This window comes from Orycteropus afer, unplaced genomic scaffold (assembly GCF_000298275.1).
Source record: "Orycteropus afer afer isolate SDZICR_OR568_19922 unplaced genomic scaffold, OryAfe1.0 scaffold00202, whole genome shotgun sequence".
NCBI classification, from domain to species: Eukaryota; Metazoa; Chordata; class Mammalia; order Tubulidentata; family Orycteropodidae; genus Orycteropus; species Orycteropus afer.
The window spans coordinates 193,374-211,596 of record NW_006921789.1 but is presented as its reverse complement, the minus strand read 5'-3'; the positions used below and the strand labels follow the sequence as shown (position 1 = coordinate 211,596).

The 18,223-nt window shown below is 36.8% G+C and overlaps 1 protein-coding gene across 1 annotated transcript in view; it reads left to right on the top strand.

The window, feature by feature from the left end:
- NAALADL2 (N-acetylated alpha-linked acidic dipeptidase like 2) overlaps nucleotides 1-18,223 on the top strand; it is a 1,092,303-nt gene that overhangs the window by 999,391 nt on the left and 74,689 nt on the right. The window lies entirely within an intron of this gene.

Genomic DNA, 18,223 nt, shown 5'->3' with positions numbered 1-18,223 from the left:
ATTTGGATCTTCTCTTTCTTTTCTTTTGTTAAGTCTGCCAATAATTTATCAATTTTATTAATCTTTTTGAAGACCCAGCTTTTTGTTTTGTTGATTTTCTCTATGGTTTTTTTGTTTTCTGTTTCATTTATTTTTGCTCTGATCTTTATTATTTCCCTGCTTCTAGATACTGTAGGATTCTTTTGTTGTTCTATTTTCAGTTGCTGGAGTTGATGAGTTAGACTGTTGATATTGTATCTTTCCTCCTTTTTGATGTATGCATTTATTGCTATAAACTGTCCTCTGAGTACTGCTTTCACTATGTCCCACAGGTTTTGGTATGATGTATCTCCATTCTCATTTGTTTTTAGGAATTTTTTGTTTCAGTATTTATCTTTTCTGTTACCCAGTAGTTTTTGAGCAGTGAGTTGTTCAGCTTCCATATGTTTGATGTTTTTTCATTGCTCTTCCTATTATTAATTTCTAATTTTATAGCATTGTGGTCCGAGAAGATGCTTTGCAATATTTCAATGCTTTTGAATTTATTGAGGCTTGTTTTATGTCCTAACATATAGTCTAGTCTGGAGAAGGATCCATGTGAACTGGAAAAGAATGATAATCGTGCTTTTGTTGGGTGAAATGCTCTGTATATGCCTTTGAGTTTGAGTTAGATAATTTTATTGTTGAGTTCTTCTGTATCTTTGTTGATTTTTTTTTCTAGTTGACCTGTCCTTCTTTTAAGTGGTATGTTAAAGTCTCCTACTACTATTGTAGCATTGTCTATTATCCCTTTTAATTCAGTTAATATTTGCTTCACTTATTTTGGAGCACTTTCATTGCGTGTATAAATGTGTATTGTTATTGTAAATGTTATTGTAATGTTTTCTTTGTCAATTGATCATTTCAGCATTATATAATGTCCCTCCTTATCTCTTATGATGTTTTTCATCTTAATGTCTATTTTACCAGAAATCAATATTGGTACTCCTGATCTTTTTTGGTTTCCATTGGCTTGGTATATGTTTTTTTTTTTCTGTCCCTTAACTTAATTTGTTTTTATCTTTGTGTCTAAGGTGGGTCTGTTGTAGGCAGCATATCAATGGGTCTTCTTTTTTTATCCAGTCTGCCACTCTCTTTCTCTTGATAGGTGCATTTAATCCATTCACATTGAGTATAATTAGTGATAGGTATGAATTGATTGTTGTCATTCTAGTGTGTCTTTTTTCGTGTGGTTGGTGTTTTTTTGGTCCATATACTTTTCTGTGGTGAGTTCAATTTGTTGGCTAATGCTTTCTCTCTTTTCATCTTTATTGCTGGTTTTAGCTTATTAAACTCATATGTTTTCCTTCCTTCTAGATTTGCTTAGGGGAATTATTACTTTTCTCTGTGGTTACCTTGGAGCAGTGACCATAACCTTGCCCCTTGTATGCTCTACTATACACCTGGGAATTCTGATCATTCACATGAACTTATAGGCCCATTGTCTGCCAACCCTATATATGATCTTGGATACACTCTCCATTTAGACATACCTAATTGTTTAGCTTGTTCACCTATCTATCCGTTCCTGTACCCATGTTTGCTTTCACTGACAACTCCGTACTGTATATGCAAAAGGGTTCATATCTGTTGTCTATTTATACCAATTATTAGGGCCCTTAAGTTTGACACTAAATTTTCCTTGAGAAACTGTATAGTTTTAGGTTTCACATTTAAGTCTTTGATCCATCTGGAGTTCGTTTTTGTGTGTGGTGTGAGGTACAGATCTTGTTTCATTTTTCTGCAAATGGATCTCCAGTTTTGCAGGCCTGATTTTTAGGGTAGTTCTTACATCCTAACCTGACCTGGCAATATCCAAGCTGTCTGTGCCATCAGGATCACTGCCAGACTGCAGCTCCATAAGTCTCCTTTTTTAGTATTTTCATGCAAATTCTTCTGCTAGTTGGAGTTTAGTCCACTTCTATATCCTTCCCTTCAAGGCTCAGGGGTCCAGGATTATCTTCTGTACCTGTATTAATTGGTTCCTCTTTTCTTTGTTGAAGAGGGTCTGTGCAGACTTTCTGCCTATTCCACCATCTTACTGGAACTTCCAATATATTCTTTTTTTAAGGCCTCCAAAAAGTGCAATTTCCTCTAAAAGTGTTCTTAGACTTTTGGTCCGTGTTGTTTGGTAGCACATCACTACTGTCCATAGTGATCATTATTTCATCCAATCTTATTTCCTGACCATACTACTTATTTGGACTTCTGGATGCACCATTTTGTATGTTCTTTTTGGTTTTCTTTGTTAATATTCTGGCTTCTTACCTCCAAACCCCCTGACCTTAGGAACAGCTTCACCTGTTTAACAGTCAGCCCAGGGCCCTGTATTCTTCACTTCCTCTTCATTGTATTTGTGGGCGTATTAGGCAAGGTTCACCACAGAAAGAGAACCAAAATGATTTGTATATTGAGTATGGGCATGATAAAACAGAAGACACTCTAACTGGACAGTGAGAGTGGCAGTTTATTAGTCACAACCAGAAAGGATACTGTGCCATTTAGGGTCTCATGGAGATTGTGGTAGTTGTATGTCAACTTGCCTGGGCCTGGTTGAGTGGCTTGGCAGCTAGATGTACTTGTTCCCCATGGTTCTGTTGGTAACTAACTTCATGGTGGAATCTACTAGAGTATCTGTCTTAGTGGTCTGCTTACAGTATATAAGAAGCATCTTTGAGGAAGGTCTCTAGCTTTTTGGCATGCTTGAACTCTGCATTTAGTAAGGTCATTGTTTAGCAGCCTTCCACACCCTGCCACACCCTGCCAATCATGGGACTTTTTCTGGACTTGAATTACCAGCCTGTCATGTTGTTTGGTAATATTGGGATTATGCCTTTTATGCTTGTCAACCTTGTGTTTATCAGCCTCAGCAGCAAGCAGCTGCCTGAGTGAAGAAAATTCTCCAGTCCGAAAAGAAACTCCATTAATACTATCCCTGCATTCAGTAAGGATTAATTATATTTTGATTATTATTTAAGTGATCTTTAGGTAGAAGCATCAAGTTCAAAAAAACAGGCTTTAATTTTCTTCATTCTCACTTCTCCACACTCCCCTACTAATTTTATTGGGTCTGTAATATGGAAATATGTCATTTTCCTGTATTTTTTATAGAAAAATGAAGCCATATTCTAAAGATATTATTTCTTAGAAAAGCAAAATTTCAACAGATGTCTAAATCTCTGGAACAAAGATTTAGTAATTTTTGTTGGTGTTTCCACTAGGAAATGCAAAATAAAATAATTATTTTAATAATTTCCATCAACATGATAATATTGAACTGTTCATTAGAATAATTGCTTCTGTGTATATGTTTGAATCCATTATCACCATATGTTCTTTTATAATGGTCAGGTGTTAGGCAAAAATACTGTCTTCATCTTTTGCTAAAGTATTATTTTATTAAATTCATAAAAGCAAACTGAAGCCACATTATTTTGCATGTATATATATCCAGTTTTATTTCTGAAAATAGAATCTGTAGAGATAAGCTGTAAACAAGAAATCATCGGCCTCGTCTCTCATACTGCATTCTGTATACTTGTATGTTTCTTTGGCAATGTTACAAACTCTTTTAAATCAATTCACTAATCTTTTATCTCCACGATTAATTACTTCAGATAATTTACCAAGTACATGATTTAATAAACATACAATTATCCTTTTAAAAATAAACAACCATTACCCTATTTGCCACATCATGATGGTGGTAGCATCTGTGACAACAGAGAACTTGATTTTTGTGGTGTGTGTGTGTGTGTGTGTGTGCGTGTATTGTTGGGAAGGCAGAATTGGAGTGTAGGGAGAACTGACTCTGTCTTCCCTTAGGCATGATTTTTCTTTTAGAAGCAACTTTGAGACATATTTTTATGTTATATAAACAGTAAAATGCACTTTATAATCTGAGTTATATAAAGATACATAAAACTCAACTAAGCAACCTGTGTAAATGGATGTAAGAGAGTGTGGCTTTGCCCAAAATCTGCTCCTGATTCTCTCCTGTATGACACAGAGTCTACCACAATGCCTTAGCCCCAGAAAGAATACATTTACAGTCATTTTTCCTGGTCTTTTCAGATGAGCTAGGACCCTCGTATACCTGGCAATCAGTTATTGTAAAAATTACAGCCTAGGAAAACCTATGGGGTAGTTCTAATCTGTTATAATAGGGTCACTATGAATTGGAATGGACCAAAGAAACACTGATGGTGAAGAGTGTAAGGTATTTGACCAATAACCACAAGGTTGGCAGTTGAAACCAACCAGCCACTCCACAGAAAGAAGACAGAACAGTCTACTTAAAGATTTACCACCTCAGAAACACAACGGGGGTTGCTATGAGTCATAATCAACTTGATGGCAGTTAGTTTGGTTTGGTTTAGGTGGCACTGAGCAACAACATGCTCTCTCATAGCATCTTGTAACAATTAATTAAGAATTATAACAAAATATCTCTTTTCATGTAAATAGTCTTAAAATCTCTGATATCTTCCATACTGCCTAACAGAATAAGTACCCAACAAATATTTTTTTAGTAAGAGAATGGCCTCAATCAATATAAATATGGACGAATGATCATCGATAAACTTTTTGTTATACTTTTATGTTATTATTATTATTATTATTTTGGTGTTTGCCTGAACTTTTGTCAAATAATTTAAAGCTGGAGGAATAGCTTGCAGTCTATTAAGACAGACAAACACCAGTGATTATGCTGACTCCCATCATTTATTTTTTTTGTCATCTATTTAGTTAATGCTGTTTGTTGTAAGACAAAGGAGAAAAATAATTTTATTGACTCTGGTAGCGTAGTGTCTAAAGCACTTGACTGCTAACCAAAAGGCTGGTGGTTCAAACCCACCAGCCACTCCTCAGAAGGAAGATGGGGCAATCTACTTCCATAGTGATACTGCCTTGGAAACCCAAGGAGGGGTCACTATGAGCCAGGTTCAACTTGACAGCACATAACAACAACAACAGGGTATCTTGGAAGATTATTTGACTCCATTATTATCTGCATCAGTTTGTCTAAGCTCAGGAAAATAAGATCTATAAAGGTAAAGATTAACATTGACTACTATCAAAAGTTATAATTCCTGATAAGACCTCTTGAACAGATCTTGATTTTAAATATCCATAATAGGTATAATCAGCCCTTAATTGTTCCTTAGAATCATGGGGTCAGGTGTAGTGAATGTTGTCTGAATGGCCATTGTTGCTGCTACTAGTAAAATTCAAGGGCAGGATTAGAGAAAGAAAAAAAAAAAAGCTACAATATTGTATAATAATTAAAATTTCAGATACTGGAGCCACAGTATTTGGGCTCAGATCTTAGAATTGTTATGCACTATGTGGCCTTCATAAAGTTACTTAATCAAGTAATGTCTCTGTTTCCTCATATGTAAAGTAGGCTAAGAATGATGTAAAGACTGAATGAGTTAATCCATGCAAAGAATTTAGAATAATGCCTGGTACATGAAGAACATGGTAAATGCTCCAAAATTGTGCCTAAGGCATTTGACTGCTAAGCAGAAGGCTGGAGGTTCAAAGCCACCAGTCCCTCCTCAGGAGGAAGATTTAGCAACTATTTCGATAGTGATACAGTCTTGGAAACCCAAAGAGGGGTCGCTATGAGTTGGATCAACTCAACACCAGTGAGTTTGTTTTTTGGTTTTTGGTATTAATATTATTATTACTAACATTATCATCTGAACACAATTTGGTGTTAAAATTAAAAAACTCAAAACCAAACTTACTGCCATCAAATAAATTCCAACTCTATACCACCAGAGCTCCTTAAAGTTAGTTATTAGTGAAATAAAATTAAGACACTTAATTTGTTGATTTGCCAATCAACATATACATAAACTGGAAAACAAAATAAAACAAAGTCGGTTCCAATACACAGTGACATGCACTGGGTTTTCAAGGCGGTAAATCTTTCAAGAAGTAGAGTGTCCCATCTTCTTTCCATGGAGCAGCTTGTGGGTTTGAACTGCCAACCTTGTGGTTAGCAGTCAAATACCTTAGGCACTGTGCCACCAGAGCTCCTTAACATAGACATTCTCATTGCAAATCTCTACTAAACATACAAAAACATAAAACTGGTATACAGAAGTTTCTTTTTCCAAACCCCTAAGAAATACAAATTTACTGTGTTACCTCTTCTAGGAACAACATGCCTCGCAGAAGATGGGATCGTGTTACATAGTGAAAACTATTAGTTCATGCACTAACAAATAATAATTTTAAAATATGAGTAAATTAAATTAGTTGTTTTAAAATTTCTCTGTGAATATATTTTCTCTACTATAATTTAATAACAGATCATTGATAACAGTCACCAAAACTGGAAAGATATGTTAAAGCAAATTATTATATCATTAAATTTTCTGTGGTCTGGGAATAGAATGCAAAGGTCCTATTTTAGCATTAGATTTCCAAATGACTGATTTCATCTCTTTGTCTCAGGCTTTTTTCAAAGTCATGGTGGCTGCTCATTCATAGAACAGTAAAAAGGACTAAAAGTTTAACACTCCCAAGTAGCAACCCTCCTCCAATGCCTGATGGGAACTGGAGAATCAGGTAGCTACTTGCCCATAGTTTGAGAAAATTCTGAGACACCTATTTTATAGTGGTCTCCAGGTTTACTCCACCAGGATTAAGCTCCAACAGTGGTAGCTAGTTTGATAGAATACCTTCTATTAGATGACTTCCTTTTGTTATCTCTCCTTCCTACACTGCTACCCTCACATCCCAATGAACTACTTATATTCAGATTTTATCTCAGGGTCTGCTTCTGGGGGGTACAACCTAAAGATAATCCCAAGTTGTGCCGTCAATGTTTAGGGTAAGAACACAGAGAGTAGATAGTATTTTTCAACAGCAAAAGATTGTTGTTATTGTTGTTGATAGGTGCTGTCAAGTCAGTTTCCACTCATAGTGACCCTATGTACGACAGAGCAAAATACTTCCTGATCCTGCACTATCCTCACAATCCTTGTTAAGCTTCACCCCATTATTGCAGCCACTTTGTCAATCCATCTCATTGAGGGTCTTCCTCTTTTTTGCTGACCCTCTACTTTACCAAGTGTTTTGGTTACCTAGTGCCTCTCTGACTGGAATATATATTACAAGTGGAATGGCTTAAACAAACACAAGTTTATTCTCTTACAATTTTGGAGGCTAAAGCCTAAGTTCAAAGTGCCAGACTCTATGGGCTGGGTGAAAACCCTTCAACCTTGAGCTTTAGCTCTGCCTCTTGCTCTTGGTCCACTGAAGCTGGAGGCTTTTCTTCACTCAAACAGCTGCTGGCTGCTGAGGCTGACAAACCCAAGATTAACAAGTGAAAAGGCACCATCCTGATATCACCAAACAACACGGCAGGCCATTAATTCAAGTCCAGAAAAAGTCTCAATATTGGCAGAGCATGGCAGGCTGTTGAACAATGACTTGTCTACATGCAGGGATCAAGTGTGCCAAAAAGCTGGAGACCACCCTCAAAGTTGCTTCTTACATACTGGAAGCAGCCCACATTCCTAAACTGATACCCAGCTCCTCCAGTAGATTCCACCACAGAGTTAATTATCAATCTCACCATTGGGGATAACTACATCTAGCAGCCCAGCCACTCAACCAGGCCCAGCCAAGTTGACATACATACTTAACTACCACACCAAGCATGATATCCTTCTCCAAGAACTAGTCCTTCCTGACAACATGTCCAAAGTATGAGAGTTGATGTCTTGACCATCATAGCTTCTAAAGAACATTCCTGCTGTATTTTCTCCAAGACAGACTTGTTCATTCTTCTGGCAGTCTGTGGTATATCCAGTAGTCATAGCCAATACCACAATTCAAATGCATTGTTTCTTCTGATGTCTTCCTTATTCATTGTCCAGCTTTCACATGCATATGAGACTATTGAAAATACCATGGCTTGGGTCACTTTAGGCTTCAAAGTCATATCTTTGCTCTTTTACACTTTAAAGAGGTTTTTGTAGCAGATTTGCCTAAGGCAGTACCTCTTGATGGCTGCTTCCATGATTATTGATTGTGGATACAAGTAAAATGAAATTCCTGACAATTCCAGTCTTTCTTCCATTTATCTTGATGTTACTTATACTCTTGTCTCCAGCCTCTTCTCAGCTATGGGTGTTCTATTGGCCAGGAGCATTGGACCTCCAAGTTCACCACTATTTTCTAATATTGCTCTTTATTTATTTTTCCCATGAGCCACATAGATTGGATCACAAGAAATTGCTAAAAATAGTCACCAGTTTTAGGAATCAGACATCTCACATAAATTGCCAGATATACCATATGTTATAAGACTTATCCTCTTTAAAAGGGGGTGTGGTGGCAGAGTGGCATTTGACTGCTAATGGAAAGGTTGGCAGTTGGAACCCACCAGCTACACTATGGGAGAGAGATGAAGCAGGCTGCTTCTATAGATCTATAGCCTTGGAACCCTCTGGTGTAGTCCTACTCTGTCCTCTAGGGTTACTAGGAGTTGGAACTGACTCAACAGCAATGAACTTTTGGTTGGATCATCTCTAAAATGAATGTCTCCCAATGGCTTTTAGAATTATTCAGTGAATTTGGAAATCTTTTGATACTAAGCAACTTCAAATGAGAATACATTAATCCATCTCAAGTATCTTAATATCATTGAAATCTTAATATGAAAAAGATAGTATCTTTTACCATTTCTTTCCTGGTACCTTAGCGTTCTGTAACAATTTTCCCATCTCTTTTTCCCACAAATATGGAGCTTCACCAACTTAAGTGTGCATGGAACAGTGGGAAAAGACATCTACCTTAGGCAAGATCCTAAGCAATCCATCAAAATTTTTCCTCAAAAAGAAGCAGACTTCAATAATTCATTGGCAAAAACAGGAAATCTGTTCAAGTAGGTTGGGTGTCTCCACTTTCAAATGTTGTTGTTGTTGTTAGGGACCGTTGAGTCCATTTTAACTCATAATGGCCTTTTGTAGAACAGAAGATGGCCCAGTCCTTTGCCATTCTCACAATCCTTGTTATGCTTGAGTCCATTGTTGCAGGTACTGTGTCAATCCATCTTGTTGAGGGGCTTCCTCTCTATTTTACCAAACATGATATCCTTCTCCAAGGATTGCTCCCATCTGATAACATGACCAAAAACATGAGAGGTGAAGTCTCATCATCCTTGTTTCTAAGGAGCATTCTGGCTGTACTTCTTCCAAGATAGATTTGTTCATTCTCCTGGAAGTCCATAGTATATTCAGTATTCTTTATCAACACCACAGTTCAAATGTATCAATTCCTCTGCTGTCTTCCTTATTTATTCTGAAGCTCTCACACACTTGTGAGGTTATGGAAAAGACCATTGCTTGGGTTAGGCTCACATTAGTCTTCAAAATGGTATCTTTGCTCTTTAGCACTTTAAAGAGGTCTTTTGCTCCATATTTTCCCAATGCAATATGTTGTTTAATTTCTTGGCTGCTGCTTCCATGGGCATTGATTGTGTATCTAAGTAAATGAAATCTCTGACAAATTCAGTCTTTCTCCATTTATCATGATTTTCTTTATTGGTCCAGTTATAAGGATTTTTGTTGTCCTTATGTTGAATTGTAATCTATACTGAATGCAGTAGTCTTTGCTCTTCATGAATAAGTGCTTCAAGTCATCTTCACTATCAGCAAGCAAGGTGTGTCCTCTGCACATCATAGGTTGTTAATGAGTTTTCCTCCAATCCTGATGTAACTCTCTTCTTCATATAATACAATTTATCAGATTATTTGCTCAGCTCAAAGAATGAATAAGTATGTTGAAAGCATAGAGCCCTGACACACACCTTTTCCAATTTAAACCCATGTAATATCATCTTGTTCTATTTGAACAACTACCTCTTGGTCTATGTACAGGTTCTTAATGAACACAATTAAGTATTTTGGAATTCAAATTCTGTATAGTATTATCCGTAGTTTGATATAATCCACATGACCAAATGCCTTAGTGTAGTCAATAAAACACAGGTAAACATCTTTCTGGTCTTCTTTGCTTTCAGCCAAGATCCATCTGACATCATCATTGACATTCCTTGTTGCATATCCTCTTCTGAATTCAGCTTGAATTCCTGGGAGTTCCCTATCAATGTACTGCTGAAGCACATTTTGAATTATATTTAGCAAAATTTTACTTGTATGTGACATTCATGATATTGTTGCATAATTTCCACATTCTGTTGGATCAGTTCTCTTTGGAATAGGCACATATATGTACCTCATCCAATCAATTGGCTAGGAAGCTGTCTTTGAAATATCTCAGCATAAATGAGTGAATGCCTCCAGCATTGCTTCCTTTTTTTAGTGGAACATCTCAGTGTGTATTCTATCTATCATGAAGCCTTGTTTTTTACCAAAGTCTTAAGTACAACTTGCAACTCTTCCTTCAATACCAATGATCTTGATTATATACTACTTCTGAAAAGCTTGAATGTAGTCCAATTCTTTCTGGTATAGTGACTCGGTTTATTTCTTCCATCTTCTTTTGATGCTTCATCAATTGTTCTATATTTTGCTCATTGAATCCTTCAATACTAAAACTCTAGGGTTGATGGTTTTCTTCAGTTGCTTCAGCTTGAGAAATGCTGAGTGTGCACTTCCCTTTTGATTTTCTAACTCCAAATCTTTGCACATTTCAATACTTGACTTTGTCTTCTCCGGTTACCTTTTGAAATCTTTTGTTCAAATTTTTTACTTTGTCATTTGTTCCATTTGCTTTAGCTACTTCTGGTTTAAACACAAGTTTCAGAGTCTCTTCTGACAAGAATTTTGGCATTTGTTTTCTTTCCTGTCTTTTTAATGACCTTTTTCTTTCTTCATGTATGATGTTCTTGATGATTTTCCACAACTCATCTCCTTCTAGTCATTGGTGTTCAATGCATCAACTTTGTTCTTCAGATGGTCACATGTGATATATTTAAGTTTGCATTTTGGCTCTTGTAGACTTCTTTTAATTTACTTCAGCTTCAATTTATACTTGCGTATGGGCAACTGATGGCCTATTCCACAGTCAGCCTCTGGCCTTGTTCTGACTGATGATATTAAGCTTCTTCCTTGCCTCTTTCCACAGATGTAGTCAATTTTATTCCTGTGAGTTCTATCTGGCAAAATCCACATATATAGTTGCAATTTATGCTGTTGAAAAAAGTATTTGCAATGAATAAGTCATTGATATTGCATAATTCTGTCATGTGGTCTCAGGAATCATTCTATCACCAAGGCCATTTTCTCCAACTACCAATACATATTTCTCAACTTTAGGTGCTAAGCTTACAGTACAATATTGGATAGTGTTGTATTGCTATTCATAAGGTTTCCAGTGGTTGATTATTTCAGAAGTGGATTACCTCTTCCTTCTTCTTAGTCTGTTTTATTCTGGAAGCTCTGCTAAAACCTATCCACCAAAGGTGACGCTGATGGTATTTGAAATATTGGGAGCATAGATTCCAGCATCACAGCAATACACAAGCCACCAGAGTACAACAAACTGACAGGCAAGTCATGATAACTGCCACATTAAAAAAAAAAAAAAAATAGCAACATTAAATGGTGGTTCCTCTTAGGCATAAGGGAGCAAGTGTGGGATTTAATTTTTTTTTTTTTTTCCCACTGGTTTCATTGATGCATGTTTAGTCTGAGGTGATATTTTTGATAGTCATGGAAGTTACATAAATTCTTGATTTACTAAGGTAATTTTGATTATAAAGAAATACATTTGCCAGATCTTGGATATCTGTATTCGGTTTTATATAGTATAAATTATCCTATAGGAGAAAGGTAATAATGAAAAGAAAGTGGCATAAACACTTATTTTGAGGGGAGGCACCAAACAAATATATTTTGAACAAATAACTGCATAGTTGTGGCTATAATGTGGAGAATAGGCCAGAGACAAACACTTAGGTCAATTAGGGAGTTTGTGGAATAGTCCAGATGAGGGATAATGTGAGACAAAAGTAAATTTTAGCCATGTTAAGAGTATAGATTTTGTATATTAGTTTCATGTGCTGCCATTTGATTTCTTGTTTGTTGGAAAAATTTTGTGTGTATCCTTGATCTCCCTCCTTTTATTGATACCACAGCTATGGAAAGGAATCATGAAGACTGAGGGGACTTACTCTGCTCATCTTTAGAGAGATCCTCAGATATCCTGCCTGAGGTTTGTTATCCACAGGAAATTTGTTGCTAAATCAGGTGTTTATCTATTGTAATGTGATATAAATCAGAATCAGGTCATTTCAAGATGATGAATAGCACCCTGAAGAGCACCATATACCCATACCCCACAGTCCTGTTATAAGGCCCTCACTGTACCATAATTTATCAGATAACACCTTTGCTCTGAAGGTTAACAGATGGGAAAATGACGCCCTACATCTCTTAATCATGGCTATATACATGCCTTGGTTGAAGTTTAGGGATTTCTAACCCCCAATTCCCACACAAAAACTTAGTTTCAAACAACCAGAAACTCTACTTCAGTTACTTAGGTTTCTTCATGTTTCATACAAATGTTTATGTTTCTTTCTACCTTGAAGATTTTGCTCATCTTACCCCTTGTCCAGAATGTATTTCCTCTTTTATAGTCTAAGATTCTTGAATGAAAGTGTAAACAAGTAGTCTAATTGCATGGTATGTTTAAAATAGATTAGAAAATGGTGCTTTCTAGAAAACAAGATTCATGTTTATTAATTCTATCCTGTTAACTTTTTTTTCCCCCTTGAGTAAAAGTGGTATGACTTGTCTCTAGCAGGAAAGTATGTCTTAAGGGAAGAAAAAGTCTTTTTCTTTTCCTCCCTCTCACAACACAGTAATAATCACAGAGATAAAGTTCAATAGATACTAGTTGGTTGGTTCTTGACATATCTACTGTTTGCCGTATTATGTCACACCATACCATACTGACCCAGTCTCATAAACATAAAACAGATGTTATGATTATCTCTCAGCACCAGCTTCTGTAACTCGGATCTATGGCATTTAAAATCTAGCTGAGGACATAAAAATGTTCCCACAATGATAATTTAATTTACAACCTAAGTATGATGTCTGAACTACGTTACTTGAATCTAGAATTATAAAAGTAAAATAAACCCCACAATGTTTACTGAATATCTCTGCCTGGAGAAATTATATGTCTGTAGTGTTTGCATTGCTTTCATGAACATATTTATCATGACCAAATATATTGTTTATGCATGAACTAATACACTCTTTCAAAGTATTTTTTGCTGTTTTTTTTTTCTTTTTGGTCATCATACTGGGCAATAAGTATGCAATAAGTATTCAAGGGGGAAAAATAGTTCTGCTGTATAGATATTAAGGAACTCTGGTGGTGTAGTGGTTAAGATATTTGACTGCTAACCAAAAGGTTGGTGGTTTGAACCTACCAAATGCTCCATGGAAGAAAGATGGGGCAATCTGCTTCTGTGAAGATTTACAGCCTTGGAAACCCAATGGAGGTCTCTGGGAGTCAGAATCAAGTCAATGGCAGTGAGTTGGGTTTTGGTTTCTCTAGATATTTACAATTTAATAAATAAATATATTAATATGTATTAACTTACAATAACATAATATTTAATGTATATTATATTAATATGTAAAGTATGTGTGTGTGTGTGTGTGTGTGTGTGTAGCAAAAAAGACATGGAGGCACCAGCATCTGACCTCCTCCAGCTTGAGAGATACTTACCATCAGCATGAACAGCCCAAGGCTGATTCCTATGAGGCTGAGATCAAATATTTCTCAACTCTCCCACTTTTTATCAGTTTTTACCCCAACCCTCCCTCCCATGGTACTCTCTATTTCTCTGCTACATTCAGTAACCCATTGCAGTTGTCTCACAGAACTCACAAGCAATACTTATGATTATGGGGTTTATTAGGGAAGTTAATTGTTATAATTCAGTATCAGAAACAACTCAGAATGCAGTTCTTTAGTCAGGACAGCTTCTTCTCAGCCATTCTGCAGGCATACATCTCTTGGCTTCAGCCTTGATCAGGGAAACATCACAAAGCTCTTTTAGCTCTGACAATAAATGCCCAGAGATGCATCCTACTCCATCAGCAAGACTTCTAAGCAAAGGCACTCAGCTTTCATACTCCATGGACCAAGAAGCTCAAAGCTCTGTCTCATACCAGACTCTTGGTTCTGTTTGTTTTGTTGTTTCTGGTGCCACTGTTTCTCTGCCACCACTTCTTGCTATCTCTGGTGTCATAACTCTCTGTCTCTTGATCAAAGAAATTCTGTGCAGGAATCTAGGGTCCAAAGAACTTACTCTACCCCTGGTTCTTCTTTCTTCATGCTATTGAGATGCCCCCTTTCTGCCTCTGGGATGGCTTATTTTAAGCCTAGTGGAGTAACAAAATTGACCAATCCCATTTTAAGGTTCCATGTACCTTATTTCCAGGTACTACCCCCCCCCCCCGGGTGCCATACACCTTATTCATATCATTAACAAGCTACCCAATTCCATATGTAGGCCCAAAGCACCTCACTTTTCCAAAGTACCATCCAGCTGCATGGTGGGAGTTACAAAGACTATGGCTGGAAAGGTCATATTAAGTAATTCACTGCACCATATAGATTTAGATATCTTCTTTTCCCTTTCTAAACTGGAGAGAGAGAGAGAGTATATGTGTGTTGCATGGCCATCAAGTCAATAGTGCCTCATAGTGACCATATATACACATATATATAGTTTTTCCTTTTGTTAAATTTCTTAAAATACTCTTCTAAATCTTTAAATAAAAAATTATTTCAGGCTTAAGGGGAAAAAAATTAAATGTGATTATCATGATTGGCCTCTATTACCATTAAAATCAAGAAACTTGATGTGTAGCTAATATATATATTTATTTATTTATGTGTTGATTATTTATGAGCTCTATTTCCCTGTGCAAATGTTGCCATTATGGTTTCCCATGGTTGATTGTTCTAAGGAGTGTACCTTCCTGGTTTAAATGTTCACCTTACATGTCTATTGTTTGACTGGAAGCCAGGGGAAATGTTTAATTTCAGGCCCAAAGGGTCATTATATGCCATAGTCTCAGGGGTTTCACAAGTCTCTGTCAGATCAGTAAGCCTGATCTTTTTTATGATTTTGGGTTTTGGTTCACACTTTCTCCCACTTTACCCAGGATCCAATATTTTGATCCCTTTCTCAGTAGTTGACAGTGGTAACAGGGCACCATTTAGTTCTTCTGGTCTCATGGTCATGTAGGCTGAAGTTCACATGATCCACTAGTCCTTTGGACTAATTGCTTCCATGCGTCTTTGGTTTTCTTCATTCTTTGATCTGGATGGGGAGAAACCATTTGTTGTATCTTAGATGGCCGCTTGTAAGCTTTTTACCCATTGCTACTCACTAAAGTAGGATGTAGAACAATGTTTTTATATAGTATGTTATGCCAATTGAGTTTGATATCCCCGTGATTACAGTCCTAAACCTGTGGGCCCAGCAACTCGCTCCCTAAGGGTGTTTGGCTACGGCTAAGAAGTTGTCGTAACTTTGTCCCTTTAGCTCTGTTATATATGCAGACGTTCTTATAGCACATACAAATAAATACGTAGAAATATCTGCCAGATTTATGTATAAAAACCAAATTCACTGCCATCGGGTCAATTGGACTCACAGCGACCCCTCCTTGGGTTTCCAAGGCGGTATCACTAAGGAAGTAGATTGCCTAACCTTCCTTCTGAGGAGTGGCTGGTGGGTTAGAACCTCCAGGCTTCTGGTTACCAGTCAAATGTCTTAGGCACTATGCCACCAGAGCTCTTAAACCTCAGGCTACAGAGAAAAAATTATAAAGAGCATAAGTCTTCAAGTCAGACTAAGGCATGTCACTTGAACAAGTTACGTAATTTGTGCTAGCCTCAGTTTCTTTGTAATATGAACATAAGAAAGATCTTGCTGGGATGTTGTGAGAATTACAGAGAATGATGTCTGGAAACTTCTGAAGAAGGTCTGATAGTTTTTAGGTATTCAATAAATTTTAACTACTGCTATTTTTTCACTTAACATGATTGTTAATTGTGTGTTCTCTATGAGATTTAGTCTAAGTTTTAACACAGTATATTACTCCCCCTATCACCTGCCTCTAAAGGGGCTCTGCTGACTCAGTGGGTGAAGCATACAGATACTAACTGAAAGGTTCACTGTTCAAACCCACCAGTTGCTCCGCAGAAGAAAGATGAAGCAGTCTGATTCTGTACAGCCTTGGAAATCCTGTGAAGCAGCTTCACTTTGTCTTACACAGAGTTGTCAGTGGCAGTGTTTTTTTTTTTTTTTTTCCCTGCCTCAGGGATAATGAAATGAAATCTTCATTGCCATCCAGTCAATTCCAACTCTTAGTGTAGAGGACATGTTATAACTGCCCTGTAGAGCTTCCAAAGTTATAATCTTTATAGTAGCAGATGACCACATCTTTTCTTCGTAGATGGCTGGTGAGTTCAAACAGCTGACCATTTGGTTAGCAGCCAAGCACTTAACCATGTTGCCACCAGGGTTCCTGTAATGAAGTAATGATAAGGTACTTTGAGAATAATGAGGTATTATATAAATAATACATACTCCAGTGTGCCTGTGGAGGAGTGAAGTCCAGAGCAGGCAAGGAGAGTACGTGGTGTGGCTCATTTCCTCTTGCTGCCTGCCAAGACATACACAAATTTCCCTTTTACTTATGAAGCTGCAAATAAAGCTGATTCTAAGTATTCTGTCCCAGACCAGGTGCCTTGCAAGTCCCCGTCTTTGTTGCCAGCTTCTTTTGAAAGAAATAGAAAGGTGTCTGGCTTACATTCCAGTTGTTTGAGCTGCCAAATCCCTCTTAAAGAAACAACTTTCTCCAGCAGTACACAGATCATCAGCCTTTCTTCTCCCTCTACTCCTTCATTTTCATCTTTTGTCGTGTGGTTTCCAGATTCCAAAAGGGTAAACAAGATATGTTTGTTCAGTAGTTTCCATTATCCAGTACAAATTGGAAAAAAAGAAACCATAATGCTTCCAAATCTTCTTTTAAAAATTCCTTTTTGACAAATAGTTTATTTCCAAATATCAGTTTTCCTTGCATAATGTGGATGAGAGGAGGTAGAGTTGAAAGGGATTCATATCAGCCTATTACAGACGATGCTTTCTTCCTAAAGTACACCATAATCAGTACAAGACATAGTAAACAATTTCTCAGGATTTTTGTGATCACCATGCTGGGGATAAAACTCTCAAGGAAACCTTAGGCATTGAGGGAGAGGTGGTTGCTGCAGTTGAAAGAAAAATTCCTCAAAGGAATAAAAGGCCATCAAAGATGAGTCTTTCTCCTTTTTGATTTTAGGAAGAATACATTTTTCTTAATAATATAGAAACTTTAATTTTGTTGTTTTGTCTTGTCACGATATAAATTATACAGACAATTGAGGAATACAGTTTTGAAATATTGAATGGAATTTGGCCCTTGCCAAATATGTAGATTTGAATATATAACACTATATTTCTTTGTAAATTATATCTTCTATGTGTTCTATACTATCTCAAGTTGGTTTGCTAATTTTCCTTGTGTAGTTTCAGAAGATAACATTTTCAATTACCAACTATATTTCATAGTGCATTAATGTAATCAACACAGTCCCATTTCCTTGTGAATGAGCTTCAGGGTTACAGGAGATAAAGGGACATTTGTTAAGCCAAGTTAATATTAAATATCACTTAAGAGAGGGAAGGAGGAATAGGTATCAAAGACATTTAAACCAACCCTAGGTTCCTTTGAAATGTCTGTGAATGCATATGACTTGTTCAGTCTATTAAGCAGATATTGGTTCATCTATAGTGCATATGTTAGTTTTCAAACATAATTTGGGAGCAGGGCGTAAGGGAATATATAAATGTATGTATGAGTGTTGTGGATACCATTAAGAATTGTACTTTTTCAATTTAATTTAAACATTGATCACAAAGATGTATAAATGGTTTTGAATTTTGGTAAACTTAGTTAAAAATATACTTAGAAAAATAGTATCTACTATTTTGGAAGGAGCTCTGGTAGCATAGTGGCTAAAGCACTTGACTGCTAACCAGAAGGCTGGTGGTTCAAACCCACCGGCCACTCCTCGGAAGGAAGGTTGGGCAATCCTACTTCCATAGTGATACTGCCTCGGAAACCCAAGGAGGGGT